General features: G+C 46.2%; 1 long non-coding RNA gene across 1 annotated transcript; it reads right to left on the bottom strand.

Moving 5' to 3' along the window:
- Positions 1–15,481: 15,481 nt before the first annotated feature.
- LOC142463835 (uncharacterized) lies at positions 15,482–20,762 on the bottom strand. Its single transcript, XR_012787520.1, has 4 exons — positions 20,703–20,762; positions 16,042–16,120; positions 15,852–15,925; positions 15,482–15,596 (listed from the first exon to the last, which is right to left on the bottom strand). It is a non-coding gene; the product is annotated as an uncharacterized LOC142463835 (long non-coding RNA).
- Between the last annotated feature and the right edge of the window lie 982 nt (positions 20,763–21,744).

The following is a 21,744-nucleotide window of genomic DNA, read 5'->3' as shown; positions in this document are numbered from 1 at the left end:
CGCGTGCGAACCTCTATCACGGAAGCCGAGAGTAAGAGGAAAGACCTTTTGCTGGAAACCGCATCGCAGCGCTCAAGCACATCCAGGCATTCCTCAAGGTCAGCAAGATCAGCGCAATCTAACGCGTCCAGCGCAAGCACAAACGCTACCAAGGCGCGAGCCGCCGCAGAGGCCGCACGTGCCAGGGCCGAATATAGTCGCAGAGAGGCAGCCGTAAAGGCAGAAAAAGCGCGCATAGAAGAGGAGGAGCAGAATGCCACCGCTACCGCTACCGCTGCGAATGCCGCCGCCGCTGCGAATGCCGCCGCCGCTGCTACTGCCGCCGCTGCCAATGCCGCCGCCGCTGCTACCACCGCCGCTGCCAATGCCGCCGCGACTACCGCCGCCGCTTCCAATGCGCGTAGAAAGGCCGAATTAGACGCGGATCTAGAGGCTCTAAGCAAAGAAGAGGACGCCGCTGCCGCCATAGCCCAAGCCGAAGTCCTAGAAGCAGCCGCGAGACAGGACGGCGGGGAGCTACCGTACAGACGGATAGCCTCAGAGGATCCAGCCCGACGCACTGAAGACTACGTAAGGAGCCTCTTCAGTGTAAACACCAGCGCACCATCTCAACACGGATGGAGCGACTCCACAGATACCGAAGACCTGCTGGGCCCACGAGGAGAAGATGCCGTTCCTGCAATGGCACATGCTGCCTGGGATAGCCACAGCCACAACAGTGATCCACACGCCAGCGCGCACACGGATGCACCACAACGGGCTCGCCATCCAGGTACACCCACGCGGGAGAAAACAGCCCCTCACACTAGCCAGCAGCCATCACGCGTCCACGCCAAGGAAGAGGCGACCGCACAGACCGTCCCAGCAACTACCTCAGAACGGGGCAAACGCGCTGATGTCTCAGGTATGACAGACATAGCCAAGTACATGATCCGGCGCGACTTGGTGCACGCAGGACTCATCAGCTTCGACGACCGCCCTGAGAACTACCGGACGTGGAAGTTCACGTTCAAAGACGCAATCGACAGCTTGGACTTCTCAGCAAGGGAAGAGCTCAACCTGTTAGTCAAGTTCCTGGGGAACGTATCCAGGGAGCAAGCGCAGAGACTTCGGACGGCAAACGCGCATCAACCCCAAGTAGGTCTTGACCTAGTGTGGGAAAGGCTAGAAGAGTCCTATGGCAGCCCCGAAGCAGTCGAGGATCCACTCTTCAAAAGAATCGAGAGCTTCCCCAAGATCACAACTAAAGACTACTCGAAGTTACGAGAGCTCGGGGACCTGCTGCAAGAAATGGAGTTCGTGAGGAAAGACCATTCCTTAATAGGTCTCAACGCCCTAGACTCAGCTCGTGGAGTGAGACCCATCCTGGAGAAGCTACCCTTCAACCTCCAAGAAAAATGGATCTCACAAGGCTCCACATACAAAAGGGAGAAGCAAGTCGTCTTCCCCCCATTCTCATTCTTCGTGAGCTTCATCCGCGAAGCGGCAAGGACAAGGAACGATCCCAGTTTCATCTTAGGTGCGCAAACCACATACAGTGCGAGCAGCCTGAAGAACGAGAGACCAGCGACGAGATATGGTAACCCCCAAACACCCATCTCGGCCCGCAGGACGGACGTGCCTCCCACGACCCAAACTACTCCCGATCAGTCGGTCGCCGGAGACAAGGAACCAAGGGACCAAAACAGGGAATGTCCCATACACAAGAAGCCACACCCACTCAACAAGTGCTTTGGGTTCAGGATGAAGTCCCTAGAGGAACGCAAGAGGTTACTTGGAGAATTCGGAGTTTGCTTCAAGTGCTGCGGTTCCACGACCCATCTAGCCAGGGACTGTAAGGAAGAGATCAAATGCACAGTGTGCGAGAGTGACAAGCACGTGACAGCGTTACACCCAGAGGCGATGACACTCCACCAACTCAAGAACCCATCCTCCATAGCGGAGCATGGCGGGGAGAAAGAAGAAGGAGAGTCAACATCCGTCACATCTCAGCGCACTGAAGTTTGCGGAAAAGAAGGTGACAAAATGTCCTGCTCCAAAATATGCCTTGTCGCAGTGCACATCCAGGGACAACCTGAGAAGGCTATTCGGATGTACGCAATCCTCGACGACCAGAGCAACCGATCACTGGTCAGGTCAGAGTTCTTCGACATGTTTAACATACAAGATGGTGCTTCTCCTTACACTCTCAGAACGTGCGCAGGGCAAATGGAGACCACAGGGAGAAGAGTGAATGGCTACACCATATGCTCAATAGACGGCAAAGTGAACATGCCCCTTCCCACACTCATCGAGTGCAACCACATGGCCACAAACAGGGACGAGATACCCACACCAGACGTGGCACTCCATTACCCCCACCTCAAAGGAATAGCCAACCACATCCGGCCGGTGGAACAAGACGCCAAGATCCTGCTGCTGCTCGGTAGGGACATCATGAGGGTACATAAAGTCCGTAAACAGCACAACGGACCCCACAACGCGCCATACGCCCAAAGACTCGACCTAGGATGGGTGATAGTAGGCAACTCGTGCACTAACAAAGAGCACGGGCAAGACTACGTTGATGCCCGCAGAACGGAGGTGACAGAATGTGGACACACATCTCTCTCTGAACCATGTCTTGGCCATCTCCAAGTGACCGAAGGGCCAAGTGAAGAGGAAAGACAAGGTCATACCCCTGAGACCAACAAAGACATCCTCACGCCGATGGGATGCGACAATGGCTTAGGATGCTCAGCAGTCCAGACAGCCAAGGATGATGAGTCGACTCCACCGAAGGAAGAGAGTAACCTCCCAAAGGTGACCGACAAAGGGATCGTCCTAAAAACAACAAACAATCAGACAATACTCCCGCGATCAAGGGCACAATTAAGATGTACAGTTGTTCCTCTCCACAGAGTATCAAGCAACAGAGCAACCAATTGCCACGGCTGGCATAGCCGCAAAAGATTGCGCCCCACAGGCAAAGCCACAGTGTCAAAAGGACTGTTCGTTCAAACACGTAAAAGGGGACAGTTGCAGAGACATTTCCCAAAAGGATTTACAAGGACAAAAGAGACTGTTCTTCGTCATGTCCAGGGAGAAAACAACCCCCTGATGGCAGTCAACAAAGAAACACAAAAGCATTTCACCAAACTACGCGGAGATGTTCTCGTGCAAGAGAAATGTACCGATGAACTACGGTGCACAGCGTTCCAGACAACAAGGAACGATGACAAACAAACACCATCGAGGGAAGATAGAGGATTCCCGAGGTTAACTGTCAAGGAGCTCTCTAAAGACGGACTAAGCAGTCGGGTGACTCCGCTACCATTCCGTCCACCAAGGAGGCGCTTCCCAAACAATGGAGAACATGCCATCTCTAGGTTCACCTCGCACCTCTGCGGCCCACAAAGGGAACCAGAGACCAAAAACAACTTTGTGGTCTTCATCCAGAAGATATTCTTTACCGGCCACGCAAAGCCAGCACCTCTAATGGAGGAAGGTGAAGAATGTCGGTACCTCCAATCACCTGGGGCCTACCACCCTCAGGAACCCGATCAAATCCGGGTAATGTTCAACCCCAGCGCTCAGCTTCAGGGAGTCTCCCTGAACGACGCCCCCTTTATTGGATTACATTCGACAACCAGTTTTCCAGGGACAGTAATCCGCTCCCACAAGGAGCCAAAAGCCCTCTCCTTCTGCCAAACGCCAGGTGATAGAGCAACAGGCTGCCACGGCTGGTATACCTACAAGGGGATACACTCTGTGGGTGAAACTACAGAGACAAAAGGACTGTTCTCTTACAAGACTAAAAGGAAACAGTGCCAGAGACTTTTATACAAAGACATTGTGGTGCAACCAGCAAACCTGGAGCTGTGCATCCACCCTGCATCCTTTGCCAAAGAACCTTGGCCAAGGGACCTTGATACCAGTGATACCGGCCGGTGTCACATCGCTATGTGGACATGGACTCTTGCATTGTTTGAGAATGTGATGTTATCTTTGTTATGCATTGCACATATGTTCCACATATTCCAGTTATATAGTGGTATCTCCAGATACCAGACGGGGAGTGTCATGGAACAAGAATCACATTCCTGCCCGACCCCCCTTCTGCTTGTCAGCTCCTTAAGTTCAGCTGCAGGCATTGGTTCCACATACACACACTGTGCCTGTGTAACATGCAACAATGTTGCATTTCTTGCCTCTGAGCACGTAATCAGTGAACTGCTACTGCAGCTTCTCCAGTCCTCCCAGTTAATGGACTTTCCCATGTTCTCCCCTGTCTTTTGCTGACAGTTAGTGCAGTCCCACTCAACCTTTAGTGTGACCCCTGCCCCTCACTTCCTTTTCCACCCTAGATTACAGTGAGTACAGACCTGTCTGCATCCACCCCTGGTAAGGCCTTTCTCTCTTACCATAGTCTAACCACATAGAGAAGCACTCTCTGCCTACACTACACCTACAAGTTCCTGTGTTTTCTACTCCTGCAATAAAATTAAGAAAGACATTAAGGACTTGTCATGCTTTGGAAGAGGGAGGACATGAGTTGAGCTTACTGGAATCATTCATACATCATTCGTGACCCTGGTTCCAGGAAACTAAGTCTAACCATTTTCAAGACCTATTAAAAATAACCCCCATTGTAAATTCATCACAGCAGGGGATACCAGAGAATTGTGTTCCCGTACGGCGACGCGTCACATGGTACGCGAGTCAGCCAATGGGGAGGAGGGGAGGGAAGGAGCTAGATGGGAGGGGAGCAGGGAAGGAGCTGCAGGTTAAAGTGTGTGTGTGTATATGTATGTATGTGTGTGTATGTATGTGTATATGTATATGTGTGTGTGTGTGTGTGTGTGTGTGTGTGTATGTTTGTGTGTATGTATGTGTGTGGTGGGGTGGACGGCACCGCGATCAGATCCCGCCCCCCTCCCTCCCACTACCGCCCCCCTCGCTCCAGCTCCCTACAGACCGCATATCGCGGTCTGTGTCTGTCAGCGCCCCGCCTGTCTGCAGTGCAGGCACGCTGACTGAGGGAGCGGGGCCTTAGCCTTACAGATCACCCCAAGAAGGCAGAGCAGGTTACTTATTCACTGGCATGATTCAATATGCAATTTAAAGCTGGATTTTGAATGCTACTGCTACTATGACTGGGAGGGGGGATGAGAGAGGGTGAAGGGAGGGGGGTGAGAGGATGAAGGGAGGGGATGAGAGAGGATGAAGGGGGGGGGGATGAGAGAGCATGAGGGGAGTGGGTGAGAGGACGAGGGGGTGAGAGGATAAGGGGAGAGAGGATGAGGAGGGGTGCAACAATCTTGGAATTTGTGGGAGCAGCAGTAAGATCAGTGTTGCTCGCCATGTACAGTGTGACTGCAGGTCAGTTATGTATAAATGATCTGACCATTACGTCATTTGTTCTAAATGTCACTCCAAGCGTGCACCAATTTGCACCATTTCATATTCTATTTTCTAAAACAATCCTCGGAAGGGCACTCCCTCCCACTCCCACCCATTCCCTCCCACCCATTCCCTCCCACTCCCATCCATTCCCTCCCACTCCCTCCCACTCCCACCCATTCCCTCCCACTCCCACCCACTCCCTCCCACTCCCTACCAAGACTCCTCCCCAGATTTTTTTACGAAATAGAATATAAATTGGTGCAAATTGGTGAATACTTGGAGTGAAATTTAGAAACAATGACAAAACAGTCCGGTCATTTATAAATCACATTCTTCCCCACCAACGATTCTCCCGCGTTGCAACTTTCGCCATTGTGTCCAGTATTTTTGGACAAGCCACCTGGCAACCCTAGGGGTGTGGTCAGGGCAATTTAAAATTAGGGGTGTGACCAAGCTAATATCTCAGGAAAGCTGAACGTGTGATCGGATGCCTTGTATGTGAATACATACAGTATGACATTCAGTGATTACTGAGTGTCCTTGGTTTCTATGCACATATCTCTTTTTCCTTTAATTTTCTTTACTTCATGTGGACCAAGGTCAGTCACATAATTAATACACGTCCGCACAGGTAGCAGGCAATGTGCATGGAGTGTAGAGTGGTGGCATGAATAACACCAATAAAACAATCTCACTAAATAAGTACACTGGATCTATGCTAATTAGGATAGGCAAAGTGTATCGAAATGACTTAAACTAGCGTATTTCCATGGTATCCCTTGTGTGTTCCTTTTATTAATAATTTGGATAACTTCCCATTATTAGCGCTGAGTTAACCTCTGTGTATCTGGGTCCTTGAATCGTTGATGGTGTAAGTTCTGCACAGTATACACTTCATTTAGATTGAACACATATAGTACTGGCTCCCCCAAGCTATTCACTGAGACCCTCCGTGAGTCACACATCTCCCATGATAGATCAGAAAAGAACATTTACCACGATAATGGGATCAGAGAAGTTGAAATGCAGATAATGGCTACCTCTTACACGGATAGACACACACCCAGGCTTGGTGTATCTGGATAGATATGATGATATCACACTTGGCTGCTAATGCAGAAACAAAACATTGCTTCAGGATGACTATGAGAGATTGGGGTTTCCCATTCATGCCGCTTTGCTGCCACCCAAGCTGACAGCTGCCCACTTGGCTAAGAGTATGGCATCTAGTAATAAGGGAAACGTCTTGTTCCAGCTGGCATTTCCTTATCTAACAGTCAGAGCTTTGTAAGTGTGGACAGCTGCAGTTTTAGGAATTGGCTGTATCTGTATCATTCAGATTTGTGAACTCATTGGAAGGACATGAGGCAGCTCATGAGATTTCCTGTTAGCATTAACAACTGGAATCCAGGGCAGAGCTTTAAGAGAATGGCAGATTTAGGTTTTCTTTTTCTGTTTTTTATTTATTTTTCATTTTAATAAATGCAGCAGTTAAAACAGGCTACGGAAACTAACTCATTAGTTAGCCAATAAAATGTAGCATTCCTAAATATCTAATTCTACATTGTACTGTACTTTGTAATGCAGACAGGTGACAGAAAAATACAGTAAGAAGTATTCAGAATGAGAGAAGGTTCTCATTAACAGGCAGATCTATGTAAGCTACATTTATTGGCCGCGATTATAATGGGCGCGCACGCGCGACGGAGCGCATGACGTTACGCACGCCTGTCGCCCGAGCGCTGGCTGAACTGAGCTGCAGGCGATTGGGGTGGCGATGGGGAGGCGTGGCGGATGCGTCACCAGGCTGGTTCGCCCTCATAGGCTGAACCGCTCACATGACACGGCCGTCGCGTGAAAAAACAAATTCATTTAGTCGCGTGCACTATGGGCGGCCTCGTACAGAAGACGTCTGTTGATCGCCTGGCGTGAGCGCCGTTGCAGCCACTATGATCGCTGCCATAGAGTTACAAATCTGCAACCAATTATCATATTACCCAGTTATTTTATAAGTTGGATTCTTGTGTACATAATAATACATTTTTACGTGTCTATTACTGTACGTGAATGCTGCATTTCTCTCATTAGTGTCTGGGATGAATGTGAAAGTCTCTGATTACAGTTATGTTAATTAAGAAATGTAGTGCTTGTCAATTCACCAATCAAGAGATGTTTATTTAATCAGTTGCAGCTATTTTATTTTCATACAGCGATTCCAATTTATATTGCATCCTACTGAACACAGCATACAAGTGTAGCGCCCTTGCTAAGGTTTGAAATTTCTGCAGTTAGTTCTGGTCCCTGCAGGCAGTGTAGGGGTTAATCCTCACAGGCCCCACTATTTCCACAAAGTTGTTACTATTATGTTGCCTTTTAAAGGTCAGTGTATGGTACTGACTGGTTTCCAGAAACTGCTAGAAGGGTCACATGACATGGTGTGATCCTCGTGCAACATATATGTCTATCTTGATGTCACGGAAGACTCCTGTGGCGGGTAGGATCTCTGTGGCCGGAACAGCAGGAAGCGAAGTAGGGGTCACAAGCAGGGGTCCGAGGCAGGTGGCAGGTAGCGAAGTCAGGTAACAAGCAGAGGTCGGCAACGAGGAGACTGGAACAGGACAGGCGGGGCAGGACAGGTCCGGGAGCAGGGACTGAGACCGGGGAGCAGGGACTGAGACCGGGGAGCAAGGAACAAACAGGGACAAGCCAGATTACTAGCAAGGGCCTTTACTGTGAACAGACTACAAATACAGGAACAGATCAGGATCAAAGACAGAGGCATGTGATAGGAGTCTGACTTGAAGCAAAGGCAATTGAACAAACCAGGAAGCAGAAGCTATAAAGGGCAGAGACAGGAGCAACAAGAAGACAGACAGGCAGACAGAGGAACCCAGAGGAAACAGAAGACAGCAGCACACCCAGTGGACAAAGAAGAACTATGGCTAGGCAGGAGGTCTAGGAGACCCTGACATTACTCCCCCCTCTCAAGAGTGTTCTCCGGACGATCCTCCAGGCTCTTCCCGGAGGCCTTGAGGAAAAGTGGACTCAAGGTGACCCACCTCTGGTGGTTTGTCAGCGGGCAGAGAGTACTCCACAGGTACAGACTGAAAAAGTCCATCAGAAAGCCGACAGAGGAATTAAATTCTCTCTCGGAACAGTTGAATGTCAGGATGCATCAACCCAAACGCCAGAGAATCTGTGAGCAGTAAGCTTGACTTTGCAGAGTAGGTCACAGGCTCAGCAGAGGACGCATCAGATATTCGTAGATAAACGGAAGAACGTGCGCTTGTCTTCACAGCAGGAGCAGAGGAGCCAGTAGATCCTCCTGACAACCCTCCAGGTTTAGCAATGTGTCCCTGATGGAAGGCCGACTCACGATGGCCTTCGGACAACACTCCATGTTTTGCAGGAACATAGAGATCAGCAACAACTCCGGACAACCCTCCAGGCTCTTCAGGGAAATCTTGATGGAAGGCCAACTAAATGTGTACGTCAAGTGCTGATGGGAAATCTGTGAGAGGTGCATTTATCCTCATCACAAGAGCGTTGGCATCAGCATCAAGAATATTAGGCATAGCAAGGAACTTCACCAGGGATCTGTCTAACGTCATAGCAGGGGCATCGGGAACAGATACATCAGGCTCTTCACATGCGGCAGAGGGGACATTTCTTTTTGTGACCAATATATCTCTTTTAGTTTTGGAATCTGGAACTTCCCAATGGATATGTTCAACTCCATTGCAGAGGCATGGACATCAGGAATGTGGGCATCAAGGACGGGTGCAGACTTTTCACATGGGTAAGTGGGAACATAGAATTCACGCTCCATGGTCTCCTTTTGTGACTGCCATTTCGTGGTATCACCTAAATTCTCATTAAGACCAGCTATTTCATTTTTCGGCTCTTGAAGCTGTCCTTCTGCACTTCTTTTCCCACTCAATGCAGTTGTCAGTTCGGCTTCTTTGGAGTTGAGTCGCGACTCCATATCTCCCAGCTGACTCAGAGTAAAGCTTAAATATGTTTCATCTTCTTCATTTCTGATCTGCAGCTGCCGGTACTCCTCCCGGGCATTGTCCAGCTCCAGCTGCAGCCGGACCTTATCACGGGCTGTGTGGTCCAATAATTTGCAGGCATCGGCCATTTTGACCTCATAGCGCTGTGTCAGGCCAGCCACTTGACAGACGGACACCTTCTCTCTCTCCTCCTTTTTGGCAAGCTGTGTCTTGAGCTCAGCGATCTGCGCCTGCAGCGCTGTGAGCTGCTGAGATGTGTGTTCAGCTGCTAGCTTTAGCTCTTCCTCCAGCGAGGCTCTGGTTATGCTCAGTGTGGCCTTCAGCTCCTCATGCTGGTCTTTGGGGACACACTGGGTACTCAAATAATCTTGCAGCATCTTTATTTTGTAGGCAGTCTGGAAACTTTCTTCCTGCAGAACTCGCTGCTTTTCTTCAGCATTCACCCATCTCTCCTTGGTGTCCTGCAGATGTGTACGCAGTTCTTGCAGCTGACTCTGCAGCATATTTTCTGCTTGTGTGCGCCGCTCCAGGGAGACACGTTCTTCTTGCAGCACTCTCTCTGCATTCTGCAGTGCTGTCTGCACGTCTAACTTTTCCTGGGCCAACTGTTTCTTCTCCTCTCCTAATTCATGGAGTTTCTTATCTCCTTCACTGACTTGGACATAGAGATTCTTGCACTCCTGGGTTACCATTTCAAAACTACTATTTAACCCTTCGAAGATCTCTCTCAAAGAACGTAGTTCTGTGTTGAAGTGGCAATTCTTCTCCTCAGAGGCTTCCAGTTTTGTGCCAACTTGAGCCATGAAACTCTGATACTGGGCATTATCAGCATAGGCCTTCTCCAGCTTGCTTGACAGGATCACTCTGTCCCTCTCAACTGCTCTTTTTCTTTCTCCTGGAGAACACACTTAGTAATTGCTGAAGATAGACAGCTTTGTAGTGCAGCCTTGGCTTCTTGCTCCTTATCTAAACGTCCATAAAGACAATCAATCGCTTTCTGTGCAGCTTGAAGCGTCTGAGTTAGGGCATCTTTCTTTTCTTCCACTATTCTTGGGATACGTCTGTGAGTTGCTTTAAGCTGCAGTATATCTCTTTCATTAAATGCAGACTCTGGGGTTAAATTTTCATTCTTAATTTCTTCTGCCACTTCCACAGTAATGCCTCCGTTCTTTTTCTTCTTCTTCCTTGCTTTGAGAAGTTCTGAAGAATCAGTGGTACTGTGTTCACATTTACTGCTCAAGACTGTTTGAGTAGGAGCCATAATTTCAGACATGGGGAAACCACACTTCCCAAGAAACCAGTAAAGAGGAAATATGTTTTGAAAACAGAAGCATTAGAATCAACAACAGGAATATTAGACACAGAGAGACACAAGATGGGGGAGCTGACCTTTTGAGACTTTAGCATCAGTCACGGAGATTTATAAATGCAAGGAAAAAAAATAGACAGAGAAACCCTGCAGTTTAAATATGAAACCTTAGATATCAGGCATAGAAATATCATAGACAGCAGGAAACTAATACAGAGAAAACTTGCAGTTAGATCTGAAATTTTTGACATCGGACATAGGAATATCAGACAGAGAACCCTGCAGTTAAATCTGAAACTTTAGATATCAGGCGTAGGGATATCAGACATAGAACCCGGCAGTTAAATCTGAAACCTTTGATATCAGGCGTAGGGATATCATATGTTGCAGAGAAACAAACTTTAGGGGAACTTGCAGGTAAACCTGAAACCTTAGAACCAATCATATGAAAAACTACAGATTGCAGGAAAAATCACAGTATGCAGTAACAAAATAATAGAAGCACTCTTGTCTTTTGAAATGGGAACCCTGTGAACAGCAGTGGTCCAACCAGTGATGCAGAGACAAGCCTTATCCAAGGAATGAAAAGTCAGAGTCTAAAAGGTGGCAACAGGTACTGCAAGGGTTAACCAAGGCACTGCACAAAAGAAAAATCTCAAAGAAAGGTGCACTAGTCTCTGCAGCAACAGTTCTAGTCTAGCAAAAATGTTTTTTCGTTATGAACGCAATAATTCTTGCAGAACACTAAGCAGCAAAAAAAAAAACCTTCCCAACTGGGATTTCCAAAAAAGAAACTAAAGTACTTATCGTCAACCATGAGGATGTGGTCTGCTGCAGCAGGCAGGAAAGGGTGCAGGCAGAAGAAGAATCTGTTCCAGCGAGATCCAGAAATGGCCTTTGCTTTCTGTCACGGGAGACTCCTGTGGCGGGTAGGATCTCGGTGGCCGGAACAGCAGGAAGCAAAGTAGGGGTCACAAGCAGGGGTCCGAGGCAGGCGGCAGGTAGCGAAGTCAGGTAACAAGCAGAGGTCGGCAACGAGGAGACTGGAACAGGACAGGCGGGGCAGGACAGGTCCGGGAGCAGGGACTGAGACCGGGGAGCAGGGACTGAGACCGGGGAGCAAGGAACAAACAGGGACAAGCCAGATTACTAGCAAGGGCCTTTACTGTGAACAGACTACAAATACAGGTACAGGAACAGATCAGGATCAAAGACAGAGGCATGTGATAGGAGTCTGACTTGAAGCAAAGGCAATTGAACAAACCAGGAAGCAGAAGCTATAAAGGGCAGAGACAGGAGCAACAAGAAGACAGACAGGCAGACAGAGGAACCCTGAGGAAACAGAAGACAGCAGCACACCCAGTGGACAAAGAAGAACTATGGCTAGGCAGGAGGTCTAGGAGACCCTGACACTTGATCTGCCCAGTAACTGGTTTTAATCCTGCCTAGGTTATACAAGAGGCAGGGATGTGGGTTTTCCCTCAGATAGTCAGTGTTCGACAAACCTATACATTTGCTCGCCCCGGGCGAGTGGATTTAACCCCCGGGCGAGTAAATATTGGCCCAAGCAGCACACGTTTGGTACTAGGTGGCGAGTAGATTTTTTTGTGTGGCGAGTAGATTTTTTGGTGATTTGTCAACCACTGCAGATAGTGACTGGCCAAACTCACGTTGGGTTAGGGAAGTCTCCCACAGCACGTCTAAGTCAAATAAATTGGGACTAAAATGTTGCTGCATTAAATATAATGCTTGATCTTTGAGCTTCATGTACCACAACCTATTGTTGTAGCGAATGGAATTGGTATCTTACCAAGAAATCTAATACATCCAATGTAGCCCTCTTTTGGGGTCTAGTATTTCAGTAAAGGGGTTAACAGCCTTAATGGGTTAACTGTGTGGGCTCACTGGGGTTAGTCCCCTCCCCCTGATGTGATGTAGGATGACTATCCAGAAGGGATGCCACTCCCTGGTATGTCTTCTTACCTGTGATGTCACTATAGGGAGTATAGAGGGTGTATATCTCCACCCAATGTTCTAGAAACAGGTTCTTCAGAGTTCTTACTAAGGTCCTTACTGTGAGTCCTGTAAATAGGTTTTTGTGTATAGCTAAGGGTATTAAGATGTGTTCTGTCACCGTTTGTTGTTTTCAGTACAAACGTTCCCATTACGTAAGCGCCAGCAGTAAGAGTCAAAGATCATCTCATTATTGAAAAAGAGGAAGCATGCTCTTGAGTTCTCGGCATAGTAACTCCGGAGGTAGTATCAACGTGGACTGGGAGATTAAACACTTTCTATAAAATTATCCGTCTCTTGCCACAGGGAACCCTGTGAAATAAGTGTTCCATTTCTTGTAGTTCGCCCATGTGGCCTATTAACACACTCTTTCAAATAAATGATTATAATCAATATGATAAGGGAGAAAATACATTGTATATATATAAATACCCCTGTCTCTATGCAATTTTCAGTTTCAATACTTAATATACATTTAATATGTTAAAATATTTTATATTGGGTCCTTTTATTGTGTGACCAACGAGGAATACCTACCAGTATGTTTTTTGCTCACTAACTCAAGTCCATATGTTTATACATGATTATAATATAATTTTTTATAAATTATGACAATATACGAACTCATTTTCCCAACTTCCTCCCCCTCTCCCCCCTCCCCCCCCCTCCCCCCCCTTCCTTCTCCCTCCTCCCTTCCCCTCCCCACACATCACCAAACGAGATCTGCAATGTTCACACTGGTGCGTTCTGTTATTCACAATGATGAATTCGATTATCAATATTACGTTTAATTATGTAATGTTTTGCTAGTCTTGTCATATTATATAATCGCACTTATATCATTACATCTTTGAAGTTTCTAAAGTGCAATTGATCATGATCTGATTAAACAAATGGTTCTAATTATAAATCGTAATAATTGCAACACAAATGTACTTACTGTATGTCCTAATACCATTGGAATATTAGCAATTAGACATTGGAAACGCTCATTACCTTTTGCCATTACTTGTTTTTAATTTTAACTATCATTATGCTTATCATTTTGCTTTCTACCATGATATATATATATATTATGAAATGTATATTTTTTTACAACCTTTGTACTTTATTACCATTATGAATTGTATTGTCAGCTTATGCTCAACATGTAGATCGCTCAAATGTTTGCTCTCACTTTGTTTTTTAACCTTTCAGTCCCAACTGCGCATGACACTGATGCCTATGGGTGCCGTGTGAACGTCATCTAGCCGGGACTCAGTATTCCATCATGCAGCTAGTGGTATGCGTGGTGTCAGCTCACTGGCTGATGGGCACCACATCGGCGCATTTGCGCTCAGTGTGAGCGCCGTCAAGCCATGAGCTCGGTTATCCATCATGCCACTCGCGGCATACTTACAGCCCATTCGCTGGATGACGTCACATCCGGATCACTCCCGGTATATTAGTGGCCTGCACACGGGTAATGTCACTCTTTGAAAAAGCCCAATCTCTGGGTGAAACGCGTTAGAGGTGCAGGGGTATGCTTTTTCCCCCCTCTTTTTAACTATGCTTCATTAAAGGAATTGTTATACAGCACAGTCCAGCTTTTGCAACGTTTTTTCCTGCCTCGTGGTGCCCGCTGAATTGCCTCTCCTCAACCGGAACAGGTACACTCCTTCTGCATATTACATCAGCCATGGAGCACACAGAACCGGCGTTCATATCATATGTGAGTATAATTGCTGCTTAATGAGAGCTACCCCAGGCACATAGGTCAATTCAGTTCAGGGAGACAGCAGAGGTCAAGGGGGGGGGGGGTTTAAAGACTCCCCACTTACAACTCTGCACATCTCTGCTTACCTTGTGCCATCTAGGGGGTTTCATGCATATAGCCTCAAGCACGCATTATCACACCAAGTGATCCGGTTCAAATGCAGTGAAAAACATTTATTTTCAAATAATTGTGGGTTTATATAAAGCTCTGCAGCACTGGTTGATTGGGGCCATCCACCCCATATATTTTTTTAACTCCGGAGTATGTTTGGACCGGCCCAACTGGAAGGGCAGGATGTGCTCATGCCCCCTCTTACCTGGTGTCTGGCGTCTTCTGATGCCACAACATCTCATTGATGTCATGTGACCCCTCGATATGTCGCTGGAAGCCGCCGGAGACCAGATAAGGGAAGTTACAGAGGCCTCGCGCACACTCCCCTGCATTTAAGTTAAATGCCTTGGGGAAGAGCATGGGGCCTCTGTAACTGCTGGCCCCCTCCTTCCCCCAGAAAATCTTGCGCACCCCAGTTTGTGCACCTCTGCCTTAGAGGCCCATTAGATATGGGGCATTACTGACTATGCAAGAGAGACGGTAACTTTATCCCTTACTATGGGTAACAAGTCTAAGTACCTAATCAGTGTAGGAGTGAGAGATGCAGATGGAACTTTTGGTTCGGGACCTCTCTCTTTGCGGGTCCCGTACGGCATCCTTGACCGCACCGCGGGCATTCTTAATTTTGCCAGTTGTTTACCCGGAATTTGAAAGAGGGCAGAAAAGGAAATTTAGCGTTGTCTGTAATACCTGCCAGAAACACAAGTCGGCGATCGCAAGTTATTGTGTTAAAATCTAACTGCTATGCAACCCGTCACTTACAGTATTCTCGTTCATGTTCACCCGATCAGACATCACACAGATGTATGAACTTTAAGTGTATTTAATTGAAATATAAAGAGTAAAAACGTGAACACACCAAAAAGTATTTTTAGAGAATGAAATGTTTTATTTGCACATGCTAATAAAGTAAAAATTAATAATACAAAAATACAAAGTCTCTTCTTCCAAATTTACAATGTTCTTTTATTTTTCATCTTTGAACTGGCTGGCGCTTGGACGTCTTGGCCTGTAAAGAAAGAGACAATATTCAATATTAATAATCGCACCTTCAGTAGCAGTATGCTGCGCATGCGTGTCACCGTGGAGCCTGGTTGAAATGCATATGCGTGTCATAGCATTTCTGCGCATGCGTGTCACTATGGAACCTTGTTGAAATGCATATCCGTGTCATAGCATTTCTGCGCATGTGTGTTACTATGGAACCTGGTTGAAAATAAAACTATGATACAGTAGTTGCATGAATTACAGTACAGTATATTACCTGGCAGTATTTATGGATGGGTTTCCTGCACCAAGGGTGTGTTCCCTGCACGTTAGCTTCACCTTGTCCCAAACCTGCAAAACATAAATGAACATAAGAATTAACCAATGGCTCCATTATGCAATTAGGAGGCTGTTTTTTGTTTGAGAAGAATGGCATGGCATGCATGGATTTAAGGACATTACAGTACATTATCTGACAGTATTGATGAGTGAGTTTTATGCACCAAGGATGTGTTTCCTGCACATTGGCTTCACCTGGCCCCAAACCTGCAAAACATAAAAGAACCATTAAACAATGAATACAATAGCGGAACAGTCAATCAAAGAACTTTATTAACCAAAACTTTTTTATTATATTAAAAACATTTCCGGCACATTTTTATTTTTAAATTAATAGTGCAGGTAGTCATCCCCAAAGCCCTTGGAGCTCCAGTCATGAGCGCTGTTATGCCGTAAAAGGCAATTGATGGCGTCTTTCATTGCTTTGAAAACAATAGGCGTGACATTGAAATGTCGCTTCAGTTCTTCCACAACACTTTTCCTTAAATTTGCAGGACGCGCCTTCTTGCCCCTCAATCAATTAACATTAACATTTCGGCACCACGGGTTGTATAAGTCATAAGTGATGTGGTGTTTGAAAAGTAGCATGGCTAATTTGCTCACCTGTCCTCCGCTGCTGTTAACATAGCTCTCGATGGTGTTAGAAATCTATTTGACACCTGGATTTCAAATGAGAAGATGTTTTCCATCTCGTCTTTGAAATTAGTTTTTGTCCTACAGTACGAACTGATATGTTTGAGAAAAAATGAAACCTTTCAAAAAATGTCCCAAACACGGTTTACTTTATTTCACTAACACAGGAACACAGTACTGTACAATATGCCTACAGTTTGCATCTGCACACTTATAATCGTTCTCATGTTTTTAAAACTGTAAGGGGGCGGTGCGGCTGGTGGGTGAGATCAGCAATGCAAATGATGAACAGTCCGCAGCAGAGGTTCGTTCAGTTCTGAAGAAGTAGTAACCTGACAATGTGTGCGAAAAGCATCAGGCAAATGAGACACGAATTGGGCTGGACCTGTGCATGTGTCAGGTAAAGTGTTTCCCTGTAATAAAATGCAATATTGTTGTTCCTAGAAGTGTACTGCACCGACACACTTTATTCGAGCAAATACCCGGTATGTACCTGGCAGATACCTGGAATGCGCCGCTCCTCACCTCTGACAAGCCCCGTTGCATTTGCCTTCCCAGCCTGGGTTCATGCCTGGCTGATGGGCGGCTGATCTGTTAAATGATAATGATTAGGATTTAATAGGCTGCAATGCTTCGCGTGTCTACCAGATGGCATAAATTCATGAATTGTAATGCAGTATATATATATATACTGTGCATTATTGCAGCCAGCGGGAATAAAATGCTTCAATCCCTGCTTGGAAAATACCTCAATGCACTCGGGCAGAAAACAGTCACAAACCTCAATACACCCGAGTATACCCGAATTCGTGGGACTAGCCGAGCTCGAATAAAGTGTGTCGCCAGTGTAATGTCTCTTGTTACAGCACTGATCAGTACTGTATCTACTGTAGCGCACCTCCTAGAGGGACAGTACAGGTGGCATGTTTATTCTAGTGCTGTACAGTACTGTGCAGTACAGTATAAACACATTTTGGGGTAATGTATGCTAAAGTGCGGGTATACTGTACATGTAACATTCTTTCTTGTCATCACAGAGTGTTTCCCATGATAAGGGAGCCCAACAAGATTAAGAGTCGACCAAGCACGTGCATGTATAGATAATAGCGAAACTTTTGATGATGTTATATTTTCGGATGAGACATCAGTCTCCCTAGAAAGATTTGCCACTTTATGCCTTCTGTAAAAAAAACGTCTAGTCCTGAATCCTTGGCCCAAGAACCCACTCAAGGTCCATGTGTTTGGTGCAATTTCGTTACTTGGACCAGGACCCATAATAATATTTGAGGGTACAATAAATCCCTGGGTTTCCGTTTTGGCAACGACCATACTGTACTGTATGTTAGAGTTTTAGGCTGGGGCCATGGTACCGCAGACCATGCGGAGGCGTCCGCACGTTGAGCGACTTAAGGCAGTGTTCGCATCCTTGCGGCGAGCAGGCGCGTGCGGATGCGGGAGGGAGCGCGCTTGCGCAAGAAATCAGTTGAAACTGATTTCTTGGAGCGACAGGCTGGTCACGTGAGCGGTTTGCCCAATGAGGACGTACCAGCTCCGTAACGCCATAGGCGTTATCTGGCCTTATAGACACCTGTTTTCAGACATTGAGCCTCACCACTATTTAGCATTCCGTGTCCCCCATAGGCAAAGACATTCACTTTGCCATCTGCCAAACACACACCGAACGCCTACTACACAAATAATAATTCCATCTGACCACTAAATAAATTCGGATGCAGCAGGGACAACATGCCGCAGGGAGGAGAAAATAAATTCCCCCGCGGGCAGCCCCAGGACTGCCAACGGAACGTCCCTGGAGAGCGTCTCGGAGCCAGAAATTCCATCTGTACCAGGGGATGAAGTCCAGAATGATATTGTTTGACAGGAGTTTCTGTCCAGTAACCAGTATGCCAATGTCTGTGAAGCTTTATTGACAATTGATGTCCAATAAAGCACTTTTTTGTTTATAATGTTCCTGGCGCCCATTCTTGTTATATTTTAGCATCCATGTCAAGCCTCTATTTACCCAGCCCCCTGCACACGTACACCATACAAAACAGCACAAGCGCGGATTCCTTGCTTTTTGCCTTTTCTGTTCTGGAAGCTTAATAATTATTCTTGGGATAATTTTTCTCAGTGATAAATACTAGTAATAGTTGCTGCTATATATTCCAGTTAATATACTACAATCATCAGTAGTAAGGAACAGATCTGTGCATTCAAAAACCTTTGTGGTATTTATCAAATATAAACAGAACACATGTAATTGAATTGTTTCCAAGGGTCCCCCTCTTGTTAAAAATCAAGGATTTGGATTCCATGGAATCAATCAATAAATCAAATCAATCAATAAAGCATTACTCCGATATACACTGTGACAGCATAGATTCAATTACTGCACACTAGTAAGTGGATAAATCCCACGATGCATTAACGCTGTTGACACAGATAGCTGAAAGGTGCATTGAATGCATATAGTGCAGTTAGTGAAGAAGTATGAAAATTAAAATGAGTTGTACTGTGCCTGCACGCCAGACCTCAGTATTCAAGTACTCACTGAATGCTTGGGAAATCCGTGAAAAATAGTCCCATCAGTGTGCACCAGCCAACTCACAAATACCGCAGAGAAACATATATGCAGGGTGGTGCACTGTTTGAAAAAGGGCTGGACTGCTTAGAAGATAAAAATTATTTTATTGGCACATAACAAACCTTATATAGGGAAAGAATAATACTCTAACACGCCTTGCACCTCTCTTGGCGCTTTATCAAAAAGTGAATGACCTAAAGCTCAGCTGTCTGTAGGAGGTACCCAGGAGGTGGAGCCCCATCTCAGGTCTCACTGGGATGGTCACTGCACAGAACCCAGGTGAGGAATAATCTCTCCTAATGACTGTGCCACACTTTCTAAAAGGATTTCCATACCAACTATATAGAGTTCATCATAAGCCTAAAACACCAACCTAAAGACTGGAATCGGGTCAGATCCAACAGGACTAGAACCCACAGCCACTGCTTTTCTAGATAAACCAGCTGATGGGGCGTGTCCCTGTTGCATCCTACCTTTGAGCTGCTCACTGCCCGGAGATGTAGGTATCTCAGGTGTGCTCCACAAGGAACATTGAACTGTCAACCAGGAAGGGATGTGCTTTTAAAGGAAGCCATGGGAAGGGTTCTACTACAGGTATATGCACTCATTTTGGTGCTACATGGCAGATATGCGCAAAAATGGTTACGGTATAACAGAACAGGGACAACAATATTCACTGCTCATCTGCCAGAGTGCCAGACACACAGTGAATTGAAATACTTACTTTACATTACAATAAATAAAACTACTAACTGCAGGAAGCAATTCCACTTGCTTCCCACAGCACACAAAGTGTTATTGGGTTGACAGGTCCGAGGCACTTTAGGAATGTGGTATGGTGTCAGACCCAAGAGGATGTGTTAGCCAAACCAGCTGATGGGTTGCAGTGCACACTATCTACTAACAGCATACCTCCCAGGGATATCTATTGTGTTGATTGTATTTATACTGTAACCTTGAAAGCACTTCAAGCACAAAGTAATAATATGTACTAAGGGCTGTGAGTTACTGAGACCAGGTGACAATAAATACAAGATCAACAGAACATGGGATACCACACTCTACTGAGTTCGAAGAAAATGGCTGCCACCTCTTCTGTTCTAGGGATTACACAGTTATAACTGCGGTTTGACAAGCAAGCACTATTATTATTATTATTATTATTATTGGTAGATGAATATTCTTGGGACTATCTGGATGTTATACATTTTCATCTAATTAGACCAGATCTGAGCAATCTCATTTATATAGATTGTACAGGAGGCATTAAATCCCTTCTACTGTACGCACCCGTCTATTTAAGCAGATAGGGTGTCTTTCAGGGCGACTGCACCCCTGAAGAAGCCAACGTGTGATTGCGTTCTGAAGCCAAGGGGTTCACGCTGGGTAATATATGGTCAGACAGCTTAACTAGTTCCTTTTACAAGCACCACAAGTTCTTTATCTTTTCTCCACTTTATTGAAAAGCAGCAGATATACAAAGTTACTTGCAGATGGTGTAGTGAGAGAGAGATTCTCTACAATAATAGTGCTTGATAGTAGGGACAAAAGTACAAACGATACTCTTACCAAGAGCTGTAAGGCATGAGTAGTGCTTGCTTAGCCTGCTGAGATAGAAAGAAAGCAAACTGGAGGGTGTCTCGCAGGAACAGAGCCTGGGCTGAGGAAACTGTGAATATAGGCAGGGGGTAATGGAACAGTCCAATATACCAGGGGAATAACGGGTTGTCATAGCAACCACTACCAGGAGGCTAGGAGATAAAGAAAGTAACTAATGTACAGTATCCATTTTACCTGCACTGGGAATAATAACTGCAGGGAAAGTGCTACTACATAAAGGGCCAGCAGGCAGAGCTGCAAAAAGGGGGGGAAAAGGAACAGAACTCTGATTCTTGTTCCAGGACAGATTGAATGCATTTTGATTATTCAATCTGCATTATCAAACAATCTCTAAATCAGGAGTTTTTTGTTCTGCAATTATAAATATTTAGACTTCGTTCCTTGCTTATCATTTTGCTTACATTACCACCACCTGTAAGTACTAGGTCTCACTACCAGGTCTATTTTATAGACTGAAAAACTGATTGGCTGGCGAAGCCAACATTACACATCAGATTGATCACAATCGTGCAACCAACCCGAGACAGCAATCTATAAACTAAAAATTACCATAAACAGGGAACCAAGTGCACCTGTAAATAATAACAAAAGTGCTCTGAATGGGAAAGACAAGTTTAAAAGAAAATCCATGGGGGGATACCGAGCAGAGCACCCCGCTTAAGACCCACTGAGAGGTACATGCAGGTACCCGCCCAGTGGCCAAAGCGTGGATGTACTCTGCTCAGATACGGGAGCGTACCAGCACCCAGATCGGGGCCTGGCAGTTAAGGGATGCCTCCCCAGCCAAACGCTGCTTCTGGACTTGTATATAGCCAGCTTGGCTAATGCCAGGAGCAAGTTGGTGAGGCGTTCCCTGGCCCTATTGTTGCAGGATACTGGGCTCCCTAAAATAAAAATATGTGGGGAGAAATTAAACCAGAACTACAGGAGGGACTGCAGTCTGGCGCAAGAAAAGTAAATGTGGAACACAGACTCCCTTGCGCCACAAAAT

The sequence above is a fragment of the Ascaphus truei genome, chromosome 12 (genome assembly GCF_040206685.1).
Source record: "Ascaphus truei isolate aAscTru1 chromosome 12, aAscTru1.hap1, whole genome shotgun sequence".
In the NCBI taxonomy this organism is placed as follows: Eukaryota; Metazoa; Chordata; class Amphibia; order Anura; family Ascaphidae; genus Ascaphus; species Ascaphus truei.
This window is presented reverse-complemented; position numbering and strand designations above follow the sequence as displayed.